This window comes from Rhinolophus sinicus, linkage group LG17 (assembly GCF_036562045.2).
Source record: "Rhinolophus sinicus isolate RSC01 linkage group LG17, ASM3656204v1, whole genome shotgun sequence".
Lineage (NCBI taxonomy): Eukaryota > Metazoa > Chordata > Mammalia > Chiroptera > Rhinolophidae > Rhinolophus > Rhinolophus sinicus.
The window spans coordinates 20,880,886-20,900,426 of NC_133766.1; the positions used below are offsets into that span (position 1 = coordinate 20,880,886).

Genomic DNA, 19,541 nt, shown 5'->3' on the forward strand with positions numbered 1-19,541 from the left:
CATCTTCCTGGTCACTTGAGCCATGCATTCAGGTGTTTCCCTTGTGTGGGTTGTGTGTGCCCTCCTCTTATAGTTGAGCTCTGCTTGCTTTTACACATCAATGGGAGGGATTGATCCTTGGGCTCATTGGTTGTGAGGACTGGTCTTGACTACAGTGGAGAAGTTGTGGTGCAGGGGCTGACTGTACAGAGCAAGATCTGCCCCAGCAGGGCTCTGGTGCCTGCTCAATCTGCCCCTTCGGTGTGTCATCCTTGGGAGGCAGCTGGGTGATGCTCCAGTTCGTTTTGAAGCTGGCCGCTAGGAGCACCAGCCCCTGGGCCACTGGGAGGGGACCCGCTGCAGGTCAAGTTCAGGCTGCAGCTCATGCCCACTCAGAGCCACACAGCAAGAGACGAAAAACAATCCACAGATGGTGATCACCTGGTCTGTACTTGGAAGTGACTTAAGAGGCCAAGCCACAAAGCAAGGCTGGCTGCTGATACGAAGATTTCACAATTAAGCTACTGTCACCATCTAGGTAGTTTGGGTATTTGTGGGGAGGAAGGAGTGCAACAAAATTCTACCAGATCTCCCTTTCTGAATTGGCTATCCTTTTGCCCTCATTTTTATTAAACTGATAAAATAAATTGGTATGTGAAGATCACACATAGTTATCAGTCTTTCTTTCTCCAACACACCATCTGTAAAATCACGGTTGAAGACAGTTTCCGTTAAATCATTCAATGCACCCTATAAGTTCCTATCTTGAAAAACTAGTATTAAGCTCAGTTTGTAAGGACACAATGCAGTTTTCTAACAGGTTCCCATCCTATTTTTCCAAGCTCCTGCAGCCAATAATAAGGAATTCACTAGACCATTAAAATTTCCTCATGAAAATTTAACCATGAAACCTATCATATGCAATTCTCAGAAAACAATGGCTCTTTAAAAGTTCAATTACAAGTAATATTTTACAAACTGGATTTAAAACTTTTTTCAATTGACGACTATGGGGATGAAATTCTGCTGAGGAATATACCAAGAGATTAACTATGGTGAAAACAGAGGACTTTTTTATATTTCTGTGAATTTTTAAAAATTTTCATGAGTATGCATTACTTTTTGTTAATGTGTGTATATATGTGTGTGTGTGTACACACACACTGCATATATATAAGGGGTGCCAAAAGAATGTATACACATGACTTGTATTCATTTTTTGTTATTGGTATATATTGAATATTGCAATTTTATACATTTTTTCCCTTTCTTAAAATTTGTATACATTTTTTGGCACCCTCTGTATATATTTCTATCAAATAACAAAAATTATGTCTTTTTAAATGAAATTTATTGAGGTAACATTGGTTAATAACAATATATAAATTTTAGGTGTACGACTTGATAACAGAACATCTGTATCCCCTATTATGTGCTCACAACCTGAAGTTTAGTTTCCTTCTCTCACCATAATTTGATTCCCTTTGCCCTCTTCATTCTCAGCTCCCACTCCCTTCCCTTTTGATAATCACAATTCTGTTGTCTTGTCTGTATCTGTGAGGTTTTTTTTGAGTGTGTGTTTGCTTTGTTTGTTCATTTGTTGCTTTTGTTTTACAAGGTGTGATAAAAAAAGGTAAACGCTTAAATAAAAAAATGTATTACAGTAAAAGACACATTGCCATTAATCCCCCTCAAAAGACTCTTCCTCACTTCAAACACACTTGTCATATCATTCTTGTCACTTTCTGAAGCAGTTCTGGAAGTCCTCTTTAGTGAGTGTCTTTAGTTGCGTTGTCGTGGCTGCCTCGATGTCCTGAATCGATTCACAACGTTTACTTTTCATAGTCATTTTGACTTTGGGGAAGGGCCAGAAGACGCATAGTGCCAGATCCAGTGAATAAAGTCCATGAGAACACACCATAATGTTTTTATTTGACAGAAATTGCTGTACCTGAAGCGATGTGTGACAGAGATTTGAATGTGGATTTCATCATTGTCATGATGAAGGATGAAGTAAAGACACTCACAAAAGAGGATTTCCAGAAATGCTTCAGAAAATGGCAAGAATTATGGGATAAGTGTGTTGAAAGTCAGGGGGAGTATTTTGAGTAGAATTAATGGCAATGTGTCTTTTACTATAATAATATTTTAAAATTTAACCATTCACCATATTCTGTGATCACACCTTATATACTGGAATACTACTCAAGCCTTAAAAACAAAAAGAAATGTTGCCATTTGTAATAACATGGATAGATATAGAGAGGACAATGCTAAGGAAATTAGTCAGAAAAGGACAAGAACTGTATGATTTCATTCATATGTGAGATATACTCATATGTATGTGTTTATTTCTTTTCTCTCAAGTCTGTTCCATTGGTCTGTGTGTCTGTTTTCCTGCTACTACCATACTGTTTTGATTACTGTACATTTGTAGGATAGTTTGAAGTCAGGGAGTGTGATACCTCTGCCTTTTTTCTTTTTTCTCAGGATTGCTTTTTCTATTTGGGGTCTTTTGTGGTTCCACATATATTTGATGATTTTTTTGGGTTCTATTTCTTTGAAAATGCTATTGAGATTTTTATGTGGATTGCATTAAATATGTATGCTGTTTTAGGTCTATGGTCATTTTAACAATGTTAATTCTTCCAATGCATGAACATGGAATATCTTCCCATATCTTGTGTCTTCTTCAATTTCTTTCAACAATGTCTTGTGGCTTTCAGTGTACAGGTCCTTCAACTTTTTTGTTAAGTTTATTTCTGGTTATTTTATTCTGCTCTTGCAGTTGCAAATGGGATTGTTATCTTCGCTTGTCTTTCTGATGTTGTTAGTATATAGGAACACAGTGGATTTTTGCATATTGATTTGGTATCCTGCAACTTTACTGTATTTGTTTATTTTTTCTAATCATCTTTTGGTGGAGTCCTTAGTGTTTTCTATATATAGAATCTTGTCATATGTGACTATGACAGTGTCACTTCCTCAATTCCAATTTGGATGCCTTTTAGTTCTTTTACTTGCCTAATTGCTCTGGGTAGAACTACTAGTACTATATTGAATAACAGTAGTGAGAATGGGTGTCCTAATCTTGTTCCTGATCTTAGAGGGGAAGCTACCAGTTTTTCACTATTGAGTATGATGTTAGCTGAGTATTTGCTATATATGACCTTTATTAACTTGAGGTAGTTTTCTTCTACATATTTTATGAAGAAGGATGTTGTACATTTGACAAGATACAACATCCATTTATAATTAAAACACCCATTTTTTTAGTGGTTTAATTATAAATGGATGTTGTATCTTGTCAAATGCTTTTTTTGCATCTATTGACATGATCATAAGATTTTTATCTTTTGTTTTGTTAATGTGGTGCATCACATTAATTGATTTGTTGATGTTGAACCATTCTTGCATTCCTAGACTGAACCCTACTTGATCGTGATGTATGATCCTTTTAATGTACTGTTGTATTTGATTTGCGAGTATTTTGTCTAGGATTTTTGCATCTATGTTCATCAGAGATATTGGCCTGTAATTTTCTTTTTTTGTGTTGTCCTTACCTGGCTTTAATATCAGGGTAAAGTTGGCCTCATAAAATGAGTTAGCAAGTGTTCCCTCCTCTTCAATTTTTTGGAGGAGTTTGAGAAGGATTGCTATTAAATCTTCTTTGAAAGATTGGCATGATTCACCAGTGAAGCCATCTGGTCCTGGACTTTTGTTATAGGGGAGGTTTTTTTGATAACTATTTCAATTTGCATACTAGTGATTGGTCTATGTAGGTTTTCTAATTCTTTTTTTTTAATTTAAATATTTTGGTATACAATATTGTATTAATTTCAGGTTTATAATGTAGTGACTTGATATTTTTATACCTTACAATGTGATCACCCTACTAATTCTGGTAATCATCTGTCACTGTGAAAACTTATCAAAATATTATTGACTGCATTTCCCTTCACCTTTTTCACTCATCCTCCATCCACCTCCCCTCTGACAATCATCCCTTTATTCTCTGTTTCTATGAGGCTGTTTTTGTTTTGTTTTGTTTGTTTGTTTTAGATTCCACATACTACTGAAATCATATGGTATTTGTCTTTCTTGTTCTTACTTATTTCACATGAATAATACCTTCTAGGTCCATCCATGTTGTCGCAAATGGCAAGATTTCATTCTCTTTTCATTGAGGCATAATATTACACTGCAATGAAAAGATAATGAAATATACACCAGGTCTGAAAATTAAGTTTGCAAACCTGTTTCAAAAATGTTGCTAACCTTTTTTAATATCAGAGGGATTATTCATTATGAATTTGTACCAACTAGACAAACAGTTCACCAAGTTTACTATTTGGAAGTGCTGAAATGGCTATGTGAAAAAGTTAGACAACCTCAACTTTTCATCAACAATTCATGCCTCTTCCATCATGACAATGTACCATCTCACACGGCACTGTCTGTGAGGGAGTTTTTAGCAAGTCAACAAATAACTGTATTGGAACACCCTCCCTACTCACCTGACCTGGCCCCCAATGACTTCCTTTTTTACCCAAAGATAAAGGAAATATTGAAAGGAAGATATTTTAATGACATTCAGGACATCAAGGGAAATACGATGACACCTCTAATGCCCATTCCAGAAAAAGAGTTGAAAAATTGCTTTGAAGGGTGGACTAGGTGCTGGCATTGGTGCATAGCTTCCCAAGGGGAGTATTTCAAAGGTGACTGTAGTGATATTCAGCAGTGAGGTATGGAGCACTTTTCTTGGATGAGTTCACGAACTTAATTGTCAGACTTGTATCTATCCCGCAGGTGCCAAAAACACGTATACACATTTTAAGAGATGTTATCTATGCTAAAGCAGTGGTTCGCTGTAATCGTAAGTGTCGGAACGCTGATGGTAACCACTTTGAGCACCTCTTGTAATTGAAGAAGTCAAACGTGACTTGTATTCATCTTTTGTTATTGGTATATGAGGTCTGACAATTAGGTTCAGAAACTCAACCTAAAAAGAGTGCTCCATACCTCACTGCTGAATATCACTACAATCACCTTTGAAGTACTCCCCTTGGGAAGCTATGCATGGATGCCAGCGCCTAGTCCTCTGTTCAAAGCAATTTTTGAACTCTTTTTCTGGAATGGGCATCAGAGGTGTCATCTTATTTCCCTTGATGTCCTGAATGTCATTAAAATATCTTCCTTTCAATATTTCCTTTGTCTTTGGGTAAACAAAGAAGTCATTGGGAGCCAGATCAGGTGAGTAGGGAGGGTGTTCCAATACACTTATTTGTTTACTGGCTAAAAACTCCCTCACAGACAGTGCCATGTGAGCTGGTGCATTGTCGTGATGCAAGAGCCATGAATTGTTGGTGAAAAGTTCAGGTCATTTTTGTCTAGCTTTTTAACACAGCCTTTTCAGCACTTCCAAATAGTAAACTTGGTGAATTGTGTGTCCATTTGGTACAAATTCATAATAAATAATCCCGCTGATATCAAAAAAGGTTAGCAACATCGTTGCAGCAAGTTCGTGAACTTAATTGTCACACCGTGTGTGTGTGTGTGTGTGTGTGTGTGTGTGTGTGAGAGAGAGAGAGAGAGAGAGAGAGAGAGAGAGAGAGAGAGAGAGAGAAATTGTGGAAGATATATTCCTTTGTGGAATATATATTCTTTACCCTTCATCTATCGATGGATACCTAGTTTGCTTTCATCTCCTGTCTACTGCAAGTCATGCTACAATGGATATATGGGTTCATAGATCTTTTTCGAATTAGTGTTTTCATTTTCTTCAGATAAATACACAAGAAATGAAATTGCTGGATGGTATTGCAGATCTCTTTTTAGTTTCTGGAGGAATCTCCGTACCGTTTTCTATAGTGGTTGCACCAATTTGCAGTCCCACCAGCAGTGCTCAAGGGTTCCATTTTCTTCACATCTGCGCTAACACGTTATTTGTTGACTTTTTGAAAATAGCCATTTTAATTGGTATAATGTGGTATCTTATTGTGGTTTTCAGTTGCATTTTCCTGATGATTTGGAATATTGAACATCTTTTCATGGCCATCTACATGTCTTCTTGGAGAAATGACTTTTCATGTCCTCTTTCTGTTTTTTGATTGGATTATTTATTATTGTGTTATATTTTTTTGGATATCAACCCCTTATCAGATATATCATTTGCAAATATATTTTCCCATTTAGTAAGTTGTCTTCTTGTTTTGTTGAAGTTTTCCTTTGCTGTGCAGAGGTTTTTAATTTGATTAAGTCCCATTTGTTTACTTTTGCTTTTGTTTCCCTTGCTTAAGGAAACATATTCAAAAAGATATTACTCAGACTAATATTAAATAATTTCCTACCTGTGCTTTCTTCTAGGAGGTTTATGGTTTCAGGCCTTAAACATTTAAGTCTTCAGTCCATTTTGAATTTATTTTTGTATGTGGTTTAAAAGAGTGGTCCTGTTTCATTTTTTCACATCTATCTGTCCAGTTTTCCCAACATCATTTGTTGAAGAGACTGTCATTTCTCAATTGTATATTCTTGTGTCCTTTTTCATAGCTTATCTGACCATATAAGCGAGGGTTTATTTCTGGAGTTTTTATTCTGTTCCATTGATAAATGTGTCTACTTTTGTGCCTGTACCATACTGTTTTGATTATTAGTTTTGTAGTGCAGTTTGAAATCAGGGAGCGTGATAACTCCAACTTTGTTCTTCTTTCTCAAGACTGCTTTGGCTATGTGGGGTCTTTTTGTGGTTCCATATCAATTTTAGGATTATTTGTTCTCTGAGAAGAAAGTCATTGGTATTTTGATAGGGACTGCATTGAATTTAGACTGATCTATTTCAAATGGTCTCTAATTCATTCCTCATCTCATTTATCAATTCTCTTAGTTCTAGAATTTCTGTTTGTTTATGTGGTTGTTTTTTAAAATAGTTTCAATATCTTTGGTAAAGTACCTCTTTTGTTCATTAATTTTATTCCTGAATTCATTAAATTGCCCTTGTTAGTTTTCTTGTATATCATTGAGTTTCTTCATAACTGCAATCTTAAATTCTCTCCCATTTAAATCACAGTCTTCCATGACTTTGAGATTTGGTTAATGAAGACTTTTTATTCTCTTTCTGGGCTTCGAGTTACCTTGGTTTATCATAGTACTTGATGGATTGTTTCCCTGTGCATTTGAGGTAGTGATTTTTTTTCTTGTTTACATATTGTTTTGCTCCTAACAATTCAGAAAGTTAATGGGTAGGGTAGTTTCTTTTGTTTTCCAGTAGATGGTGCTATAGCGCAAATTTTTCTTTTCTCTGAACAGGCACCATTTGTGCCTATAGGTTAAGGGTGGAGAGGCATAGCTTCCATTAAGAAAAATCCTGCGTGCCCTTTCTTCAGCAGTCGGTAAGGTGCTCGATACTTCCACGGAAGCTGAGGCCGCGTTGGGGCGGGGCCCTCACTTCATCCGGCGACTAGCACTGCACCAGCCTGGCAGCGCTTGCCCAGCACTGGCCTGCACCATGGCCTTCTCTCAGAGCTCTCCATCATCGACTCGGCCCTCATCCTGCACTGCACAATGAGGTGACAGTCACGCAGGATAAGATCAATGTCCTCATTAAAGCAGCTGGTGTGAATGTTGAACCTTTCTGGCCAAGCTTGTTTGCAAAGGCGCTGGCCAATGTCAACATCGGGGGCCTCATCTGCAATGTAGGCTGGTGGACCTGCCCCAGCAGCTGGTGGACCTGCACCAGCAGGAGGTCCTGCCCCCTCCACTACTGCAGCGCAGCCGAGGAGAAGAAAGTGGAAGCAAAGAAAGAAGAATCTGAGGAGTCTGATGATCACACGGGCTTTGGTCTTTTTGACTAAACCTCTTTTGTAATATTTTGAATAAAAAGCTGAACTCTGGGGGAAGAAACAGAAAGAAAAGAAAAATGCTGCATTCCCACTGGGATGTTGGGTATCCCTTCTGTGACCAGCTCGTGTCATTTATGGGGCATCACAACTGTGGTGGGAAATGTGGTAGGTGGTGGAGAACCAGTTTTGTGAGTTCCCAGAGCTACGTCCTATTTCTGATGTGATTTTGGCTTCACCAGGCTCTGCAGGGGTGTGTGGGGCAGAGGAGTTGCAAGTTCATATGGCAGGTTTCTCCTCTTCCTATAATGGCAGTTGGCACCACTGTATTGTTTCCAGCTTTCTAGCCACCTCTACCCAGCTGTGCCACGTTAGGGAAGGAGGAAAGGAGATGCCTTTTACCGGAGGGAAACTGCTTCTGACCCTCCTATGCTCCACGCCATAGTGAGCGGTTCAGCCCGACTTACCCCTCACTACTGCATTCACTGGAGCTCCAGTGGGTGCCGAACTGCATCTGTGGCCACCAACCATCCTTCCCCCCATCCTGCCTCTCATACTTTTCCAATATTTCCACTTTAGATGTCCCAGTGCATGGATCTTTCAGACATGTTTGTGTTTTGAGCAGGAGATCTTTTGTTGAGTTACAATTGTCAGATTTACTATAAATTTAAGGGGAGAAACAATGGCGTCTTCTCACTCTGTCATTCATGATGTTTATGTCACTATCATTCACTTTGCAAATTGCTACTAGAGGAATATTGATATGACACAGTGACCAAGCTCTCCCTAGTCAATTACCTTTCAATGGCTTCCCATGCCCTCAAGATAATGTCTAAGTCTCCTTAACATGGTTAACCAACTTAAAATCTGTGACTATCGGAATGCTGCTCACTCTTGCACTCTATTCTCAAGCCATATTGAATTCCTGGTAGTGACCATTACATTACTTAAATTACTTTAGCAATCTAGGCCTCCATATATCATTTTATTTCAGCTTTGACCAGAGACCTTGCCATTTTTCCCACCCACTCATCCTTCAGCTTCGTCTAAATATCACTTCCTCCTTGAAACTCTTGACAACTCTCACTCAAAACACATGTATTGGGTTAAGTGTCCTCAGGCCATCCTAATTTTCTCCTTTATAGCACTTTTCATATTATAATTGCTTATTGTTTATACTCCCTAGGAGACTGTCCCCTTTTTGAGGACCAGGTCACATTCATCACTGCATTTCTAGTACCTAGTGTCAGAGCTGAATGAGCACTGCTATCAGTTCTATATACTTACATCAAAATTAAATTCTTTACTGTTTAGCCAACTTGTTCTGGAGATTTCTGTAAATCATAATTTTTTCTTTGCTGTTTTTATGCTTGTCTTCAATTTTTTTCATTAGTTTAGTCATAGACATTTTCCTTTATCAGGTTTTAAAATTTCTTTCATGTCAAAATATTTATACTTGGTTTACTGTGAACCCATTTTTCATTACTGCTATTATTAGAAACAGTCTTTTAATATTATCAAAGGTGAACTCCAAATACTGTCAGTTATGTTTTTTCCTACCGAATGGTAATGAAAGATCCCAGTACTTCTTTCTTCAACAACAGTGACGATACTAATAACTTTCGAAATAGCAAACATTAAGCACTACCTATGCCAACCATTATTTTAAGTACTTCTTAACTAACTTAACCTTAATAATCCTATGAGTTGAGTACTATTTCCCCCCTTTAAGATGAGCAAGCTGAAGCATAGCAAGGTGAAGTAACTTGCCCAACACTACATTCCCAGCAGGTAACAGATCCAGGACCCAGTAGGTAACAGATCCAAGCCAGACAGCCTTGTTCTATTACTAATACTGCAAGTGCATGCTTATACCAACACACTCTGTCTGCAATTTAGTCCTCATAATATGTTCTTCTACTAAACCTGGAGAAATTAAAGCAACCCTACTTTAGATTTGCATTTTGCTAAGTCAAACACAAGGGCTCAAGGTGCCCTAAAAGGACAGGTAATTGACTTTGTAGTCTCAATTTTATGATGGTATGTAGTCACACAACAGCCTAGCCAACTGTCCGCCCATGTCTTTCCTTAAGGAAAGAAGAGTCTGTGAGACTGTGCCTTTCTGGGACTCTGTTCCATCCTTGTGTTTACACCTTATGTCTCTCTGTCTGGTCCCCAAAAGATGGTTTGCAGCCAAAGACGGGTAAGATATCTCACGGGAGATACAACCTAAGTCAGGCGGAACCAAGTGGGGACCCCCAATGAGCTGCCTTAGAAAAATATGGGAAGGAGCCTTGCCTCCCCTTCCCCCTGCCTGGGAAAAGCTGTTGCTGGCTCTGGCTTTTCCCTTGCACCTGTTTGTGAGAGAAGTCATGAGGACAATAAAGGTCAGTTCTCTCCACTTATCTCAACGGAGCTGTTACAATATGAGAGACTTGACCCTGAGAAGGTACATACCATAATTAAGACATCATGGGACCTTGTCCTTCGGCTGTTGACAGACAAAGGGTGATTGGAATAAACATTTTTCTGTTATGATGTACCAGTCTCACAGACCATGTAAGAAACAATGTTACTTTCTTGTTTTTGTACACCTATCAATAAAAACCTTCAGTCGGCCTTATTCTGGGCTCCAGTCCTCTGAGACTGAGAGACCCCTGGCCTTCGGAGAGATTTAACTGCATTAAGTCTCTGTTTCTTTCTTTCTTAAAAACTTAACCCAAACCGTCCCTTCTCGCACCCTCACTGCCCGTATTGCGCTGGACGCGACATCTGGCACCCAATGTGGGGCCCGAGAAGGGAAGGATGACTTCGAGTCGTAAGGATCTGCAGACACGGTGAAGGGACTCTGAGAATCCGCCGGGCAGCTGCCTGGGGTAAGGAGGTAGTTTATGGACTTGGAGCATTTAACCAGGGTAACGAAGAAGTTCAAAAGAAACAACGAACACTTTCGTGTGAAGGAGTGTGATTGTGTGAGTGAATGCTTATAGCTCCACGGTCCTTTAGGACTAGGGAGTTTGCCTGGGCTCGTAACCGCGGTTCCATAAGGCGTCATACGGCATAATGGCCATTCGGCATCTCAACAACCAGGGTTGGGGGTTATACGACCACGCCTTAGCTAAGACGTGTTCTAAGGTTTCGAGAGAGGCATGGCCGGCCGAGCATCAGAGTGGAATTGGAGTGAAAGTCCTTCTCTTTCCTTTTCTGCTTAATTACTAACATGGGTAATGCGGAAAGTAAGTACGGACCTGATATCTGCCTGCTTCAGCAGCTTCTTAAGAAGGGAAAGCACAGAACCTCAGAAAAAAGATTAGAGGAACTCCTCAAAGTAATTGAGACTCGTTGTTCCTGGTTTCCACACTTGATATAGATAAGTGGGAAGACGTAGGACAAAGTGTCCGTGAAGTACATTCTAACGGAGTGTCTTTCCCCGGTTCAATCTGGGAAACGTTCCAGCTAATCCACTCGGTTTTGGAACCGCTCCAAACAGACTCAGAAGAGGAGAGAGAAAAAGATGACATAGACCAGTTTGAAAAAACAAAAGAGGGTCGAGATGATGATGAGGGGTCTGAGACGGCGTCCACTGTCATTCCTAAAATTCTATATCCAGATTCAGAGGAATGTTTTGAGGACGATTGTCCCCCTCCTCCGTCTCATTGGCCGCCTCCGCCACCTTCCTGTTTAAAACAGATGCGGAGGCTTTCCAAACCAGCTAGACAAAACAATAATCCCTTTCTCTGTAAAACTATCCCTCAGACAACTAAGAAGCGTGCGTGCTCTTCATTATCAGCTATAGAGCGTGGCCTACATCAAGCTAAACTCGAAGGAGACATAGATGCACTCAATTTTCCAGTGATCTTTGGACAGGCTGAAGCCCCTAATGCAGACCATCCTGAAGGGATCCATGAGGCGGTTTATGAGCCTTTCCCCTTTAAATTGCTAAAAGAACTAAAACAAGCAGTTTTGCAGTTTGGAGTCACTTCTCCGTATACTGTCGGCCTTGTTAAAAGTATTGCTGATGGCGATCGGATGATTCCCGCTGATTGGCGTGCTTTAGCTAAGACCTGTCTGACTCCTTCTCAGTTCCTCCAATTTAAAACCTGGTGGATTGATGGTGCAGAAACACAGGAGAGACAAAATCAGGCTCGTAATATAGATATTTCTGCTGACCAGCTATTAGGAAAAAGACTTTGGACTGAAACCCGTGATCAGCTAGATATGGAAGAATTGGCTGTTGGACAACTAAAACAAATTTGTCTAGCAGCATGGAAAAGACTGAGATAGAGGGCAAAACTCCCTCCTCTTTTCAAAAGATTTTACAAGGTCCACAAGAACCTTATTCAGATTTCCTTGCCCATTTGCAAGAAGCCATTAATAAACAAATCACTAATCCTGCTGCTGCAGATATCATTTTACAAATTATGGCTTTTGAAAATGCAAACAAAGATTGTAAACGTGCCACTGGCACAGAAAAAGGAAAAACTGATGCTATGGGATATCTTAGGCTGTGTCAAGAAGTGGGGACAGAAGACCATAAAGCTGCTATGTTAGCTTGTGCTATTACAGGGGCAATTCAGAGAAGAGACAAGTTTTCTGGCACCTGCCATAATTGTGGCAAGCCAGGACATACTAAAAAGAATTGCAGAGTTAAGAAAAAAAGCGGCCCTCAGCTACAAAGTCTTTCTCCTCCCCAGGGTCCTAAACAACCCAGGGTTTGTCCTCGGTGTAAAAAAGGAAACCATTGGGCCTCGGAATGCCAATCTAAACATCATAAAGATGGGACCCTGCTTCAGGGAAACGGGAAGCGGGGCCAGCCCCAGGCCCAGACAATAACTGGGGCGTTTGTGAGTCAGGCGGCACCTCAAAATTACCAGACAGTGCCTCCTCCTCAAAATTATCTGTTCAACAATTAACCCCTGCCACTGAGGGAAGTGCTGCAGTTGATGTTTGTACAGCTCAAGATATACTGCTGCTTCCAGGAGAAACCCCCCTTCGTGTGCCCACAGGAATAATTGGACCAATCCCTCAAAATACAGTTGGACTTCTCCTTGGTCGCTCAAGCTTAACATCAAAAGGAGTTATAGTCCACACTGGAATAATAGACCCAGATTTCAAGGGAGAAATTCAAATTGTTATGTCCTCCTCAGTCCCTTTGTCTGCTAAAAAGGGAGAGTGAGTTGCTCAGCTTCTTTTAATTCCTTATATACCCCTAAAGAGAGGGGAACCCGAAAAAGAACTGGAGGGTTTGGAAGTACCGGATCAGCAGGTGCTTTTCTGGCAGAAAAGATTTCTGGCATCCACCCAGTCTGTCAAGTTAAGATTCATAATAAAAAAATTTTAGGATTAATGCACACTGATGCAGACATCTCTATAATAAATCCTCAAGATTGGCCGGCTAATTGGCAAGTACAACCATCTAACACTAATGTTGTGGGGATAGGCGAGGCTGCAGGACTGCTTCAGAGCACCTGCATTCTTCCTTGCCTCCGGCCAAAAGGACAGAGAAGATTTTTACAGCCTTACATCACTGATATTCCAATCAGTTTGTGGGGTCAAGATCTGCTTTCTCAATGGGGAACAGAAATCTGGATACCCCCAGGACAATATAGCTCTCAGAGCCAAAAAATGATGAATCAGATGGGTTTCCTTCCAACCAGGACAAGGTTTAGGAAAGTTTAATCAGGAACTTACTCAGCCTATTCAGCCTGCGTTGCAGACTGGATGTGAAGGATTGGGATTTAATTCACTAAATCATAAGCCTTTTTGTTAGGGGCCACTGTCATGGAGTTAAAAACTCCATTGGCTCTTGAGTGGAATAGTGATAAGCCTCACTGGACTGAACAGTGGCCCCTTTCAAAAGAAAAATTAGAGGCTTTGACTGAATTGGTACAAATTCAATTAAAACAAGATCATATAGAACCTTCAACTAGCCCTTGGAATTCTCCTGTTTTTGTCATAAAAAAGAGATCAGGAAAATGGAGAATGCTCACTGATTTACGAACAATTAATGCTTTGATTGAGTCTATGGGTCCGTTACAGCCTAGACTCCCCCAACCATCCGTGATTCCCAAAAATTGGCCTTTAGTCGTAATAGATTTATAAGATTGTTTTTATACTATCCCTTTACATCCTCAAGACTGCCCTAGATTTGCATTCTCAGTGCCCTCTCTAAATAATAGAGAGCCTAGTAAAAGATATCAATGGAAAGTGCTTCCTCAGGGAATGCTTAATAGTCCCACAATTTGTCAGTTTTTTGTAGCCAGAGCTGTTTCATCAGTCAGAAAAGAATTTCCAGGTTGTTACATCATTCTTTGTATGGATGACATTCTCTGTGCTGCATCTACTGCAGAGATTTTAGCAGATTGTTTTAAGTTGCTTCAGAAACAACTTGAGTTGGCAGGTCTCTGTATTGCTCCTGATAAGATTCAAACCAGGACTCCTGTAAAATATCTTGGAGCTATTGTTGACAGACAAACGATTAGGCCTCAAAAGGTACAAATCAGAAGAGACCAAATCTCTACATTAAATGATTTACAAAAATTGTTAGGAGATATTAATTGGCTTTGTCCCACTCTGGGAATCCCCACCTATGGGCTCAGTAATTTATTTGGTCTCTTATGGGGTCCTTCTCAATTAGACAGTCCCCGTACCCTGACTCCTCAGGCCAACAAAGAGCTAAAATTAGTTGAACAAAAAATTCAAAAAGCTCAGATTCAGAGCATAGATCCATCTTAACCGTTACAAATTTTAATTTTCCCCACTCCCCATTCACCTACAGCAGTGATAATTCAACAAAATGACTTGGTAGAGTGGCAGTTTCTACCTAATAATTTTGTCAAATCACTCCCAACTTATTTGGAATTAATTTCAGAGCTTGTTTTACGAGCTCACACCAGAGTTCTTCATTTAAACGGAATCGAAGCTAACAATATAGTAGTTCCGTTTAAAAAACAACAAATTACACACTTAAATACCCATTCTGAAATCTGGCAAATAGCTATTTGTGGTATTTTGGAATTATTGATAATCACTATCCAAAAAGTAAATTGTTTCAATTCCTTCTAAAGACCAGTTGGATTCTCCCTAAAAGATTAAGTCCAGATTCAATTTCAAAAGCTGTGACAGTTTTTACTGATGGGTCTAGTAACGGCAGGGCCGCAATTGTAAGTGAAATAAATCAACAAGTCATTCAAACTAACTGTACCTCTGCACAGAGAGCAGAGTTAGTTGCTGTGCTGACTGCCTTACAAGATTATACTGAACCTTTAGATATTGTCTCTGATTCAGCTTATGTAGTTCACACAGTACAAAATATTGAGACGGCGTTACTGTCTTAATAACTCAAACCCGTCTCTTCAGTTTCTTTTTAATCAGCTTCAACAGGTTGTTAGAAACTGACAACATCCATTTTTCATTACTCATATACGCGCCCACACCTCCCTACTGGGACCACTGACCCGTGGCAATGCTGTTGCTGATTCTTCAATTGCTAATGTTCTAGTTACTGAGGCAACGCAATTTCATTCTTTAACCCACACAAATGCTGCTGGCTTTCCGGCTCCTTTTCCTATTACTTATAAACAGGCCAGACACATAGTTCAAACTTGCCCAAACTGCCAAGTTCTTAATGCTTCTCAAGAGTGCCCTGAAGGGGTTAATCCCCGAGGACTAGTTCCTAATGCTATTTGGCAAATGGATGTAACTCATGTCCCTTCCTTTGGACGTTTATCTTTTGTTCATGTCACTGTTGATACCGCCTCTGGTTTCATCTCAGCCACCGCTCAAAGTGGAGAAAATTCTAGCCACTCTTGCAGACATTTACTTATCTGCTTCTCCATTATGGGCCTCCCTCAAGCCATTAAAACAGACAATGGCCCAGCTTACACTAGTAACAAGTTCACAAAATTTTGTGAACAGTGGAAAATTAATCATACCACAGGGATTCCTTATAATCCCCAAGGACAAGCTATTGTAGAACGTGCTAATTGTACTCTCAAAGAACAACTTCAACAACAAAAGGGGGGAGACAGTCCTCCACAAGTACAACTGGCCAAAGCCATGTTTACTTTAAATGTTTTGAATTCTTCTGGCTCTAGCAGTAATACAGAGCCACACCTTGGGCGCACAGCTGCAGAAGACATTTTAACAATCTCCATAGTCCTAAGGCTTTGGAGGATGTGCCCATTTGGTGGAAGAATATTCAAACTAATCAATGGCAGTCAGGGACTTTGTTAACATGGGGACGAGGTTTTGCTTGTGTCTCTCCAGGACCAAAGGAACATCCTTTGTGGGTGCCTAGTCGGTGCATCAAGCCATACTGTGGACCTCGCACCCCAGTCCAGAGTGATAATCACTCGCGGGACAAAATCACTACCGATCACCAGTGTGAGTCCACAGAGGGACCAGTGCCGCTGGCTTCATCGCTTCATGGGACCCCATTATCAGCCACCAGCTCCCGAGATGCCACGCCAGCCCCATCGGCAGCCGCCTGTGGTGACTCCGCTTCCATCACCTGATACGAAACAGCGCGACGCCTGTAGCCGTCCTGCCCCGGTGCCTGCTGCTTCATCCTCAACTAAGGCTGCTGACCTGAGTACTACCACACTCCCTAGTTGGAGGCAACTTGAAAAGTTATCCTGAGAGGCTAATACAAATTTAATTAAAAAATATTCCCCAAAACAGATGTCCACATATTGGTTTCCAAGCTGGCTATTCTTTTCATTGTGAGTTGCCTTCCAATGAGTGTTTATGCTGATAATTTTACCTCTTGGGCTTATGTTCCTAATCCTCCATTGTTAACACCTGTGACTGGGAACGATGATCCTCCTTTAATTTACATTAATGATAGCGCCTGGGTTCCAGGACCTGAGGATCAAAGAGGCCCAGAGTTCCCTGATGAAGAAGGCCGAGAGTTTATACTCGCTGGTCACACTGCCTTAGGTTTTGAACATATACCTATCTGTACTGGCCCTATTCCTCCATGTCTTCCTCTCTCTGATCAAGCTTGGGTGATTCCCAAGGGAGAGGGAAATGCCACTTATAAAAAATTGTTTATGCTTTCAGGTCAAGGATTTCAGACTCAAGAGCTAAGCATTCATCTTTTTCCTCCTTCTCTTCCTCCGTGTCCCCAAGAAATATGGGTTGATACACACTCCACATTCATTGAGAAGAATGTAGAGGAAGTTTAGATCGAGTGTTATTTAGCAATTCCCTTGGTCCTGTAGTTGATTGGGGGACCTTATGGGATTGCTATTCATGTATGTTCCAGAGTAAAATGCTCTGAACCTCAATCCCTAAGAGATCAAATGTCAGAGCTCAATTTCCCAAAGATCATTAAATCACCATATAATATTTCTATTTTTTGGAAAGATAAAGTTTTAGCACCACCTCAGTTAAAAATGATTACTCCTATTTGGGGTCCTGTACAAAAGACCCTATGGAAAGTAGCTTTAGGTTTAGGTCAAAATCAGATTTGGAATGGAAATTATACTAAAGATGTTGGTAATCAATATACCTTTAAGTTTGAAAAAACACAGATGTTTAATTTACAAGTATGTCTTAAAACTCCTTTTGTTTTTCTGATGGGAAAGTTCACAATTGCTTCAACCTTAAAAATAGTTGAATGCCATCAGTGTCGTCTGTTTACTTGTATAGATTCTTCAATTTATAATTCCTCCCAAGATCAGATAATGATCTTGAGGAAAAGATGGGGTCTATGGATTCCTGTCCAAGCCCCTCGAGTGTGGGAGGCCTCTCCCACTGTTCATATTGTTCTTCAATTGCTTCATAAGATATTACATAGAACTAAAAGATTTGTAGGATTGCTGATTACTGCTATTACAGGTATAATTGCTATAACCACTGTCGCTGCTTTTTCTGGTGTTGCTCTACATCAAACTGTTCAAACTACAGAATTTGTACAAAAATGGCATGAAAATGCTAGTAAATCTTGGAATCAACAAATCAAAATAGATCAAGAAATTAATGTTAGATTAACCGATTTAGAAACCACTGTTGTATTTCTTGGTGATCAAGTAAAAAATCTTCGCACTATGATTACCCTAAAATGTGATTGGAATGTATCCACTTACTGTGTAACCCCATTTTCTTATAATCAAACTCATACCCCTTGGTCTAAGGTGCGAGCCCATCTCCTGGGACACATGCCTAATCTCACTGTGGACATTATACAATTACAACAAGAAGTAGATCAGATGTCCAGCGCCAAGCTTCGGCTCCTCCCTGGAAAAGAGACACTTTCTGCGGCTGCAGAAGGACTTTCCAATTTAAACCCTGTTAAATGGATAAAGATTCTGGGTGGAGGGTTTGCTGGGGCTATTGCTATTCTGCTTATTATTCTTTTTCATTTTGTGTAGTCCTCAGATGTGGACAAATAGCCCTCCGACGGGCTGTAAATGAAAAAACTGCACGGTCTGTGTCTCTCATATTTCAAAAACAAAAAAGGGGGAGATGTAGTCACACAACAGCCTAGCCAACTGCCCCCCCCCCCCCCATGTCTTTCCTTAAGGAAAGAAGAGTCTGTAAGACTGTGCCTTTCTGGGACTCTGTACCATTCTTGTGTTTACACCTTATGTCTCTCTGTCTGGTCCCCAAAAGATGGTTTGCAGCCAAAGACAGGTAAGATATCTCACGGGAGATACAACCTAAGCCAGGTGGAACCGAGTGGGGACCCCCAATGAGCTGCCTTAGAAAAATATGGGAAGGAGCCTTGCCTCCCCTTCCCCCTGCCTGGGAAAAGCCGTTGCTGGCTCTGGCTTTTCCCTTGCACCTGTTTGTGAGAGAAGTCATGAGGACAATAAAGGTCAGTTCTCTCCACTTATCTCAACGGAACTGTTACAATATGAGAGACTTGACCCTGAGAAGGTACATACCTTAAGTAAGACATCATGGGACCTTGTGCTTCGGCTGTTGACAGACAAAGGGTGATTGGAATAAACATTTTTCTGCTATGATGTATGAGTCTCACAGACCGTGCAAGAAACAATGTTACTTTCTTGTTTTTGTACACCTATCAATAAAAACCTTCAGTCGGCCTTATTCTGGGCTCCAGTCGTCTGAGACTGAGAGACCCCTGGCCTCCTGAGACATTTAACTGCATTTAGTCTCTGTTTGTTCCTTTCTTAAAAACTTAACCCAAACCGCCCCTTCTCGCACCCTCACTGCCCGTGTTGCGCTGGATGCGACAATCCTAATTGTTCATTCCTGACATTCCTGGTCCTTTTCACAGTTAGCCACTCTGTGACTAGCCCTTTGCTGTTCTCTTGCTTCCTTGCCTTACTGCTGCCATAATGGACAGTTTGAGAGTCCATGAATACTCTGAGCCCTGTCACATCTCTTAGCCTCTGCTCCCACTGCTCTCTGCTCTGAACACTCTTCTTCCCTTCTCAGCTGCAACTCCGTTTCAACTCTTGTAGACTTAATCCACTCAACATCTCTAGGGAGCATTGCCCCAAAGAGAGTGACCAGTGCCCTCCTCTTGAACTTTCCTCTGTGTGGATCTCTCAGGTCAATAGCACATGGTTTTGTGTTTAATAGTTAAAATGGCTGACTCCATTCATCCACGTGGCTATTACAACCTAGCATAGTATGTCCCTCAGACCCTGTTTCCCTGAAAATAAGACCTAGCCGGACAACCAGCTCTAATGCATCTTTTGGAGCAAAAATTAATATAAGACCTGGTATTATATTATATTATATTATTAT

General features: G+C 40.4%; 1 protein-coding gene and 1 pseudogene across 5 annotated transcripts in view; one reads left to right on the forward strand and one right to left on the reverse strand.

Moving 5' to 3' along the window:
* LOC109439516 (membrane cofactor protein) overlaps positions 1-19,541 on the reverse strand; it is a 91,511-nt gene that overhangs the window by 41,322 nt on the left and 30,648 nt on the right. The window lies entirely within an intron of this gene.
* LOC109439829 (large ribosomal subunit protein P1) lies at positions 1,939-10,629 on the forward strand (annotated as a pseudogene).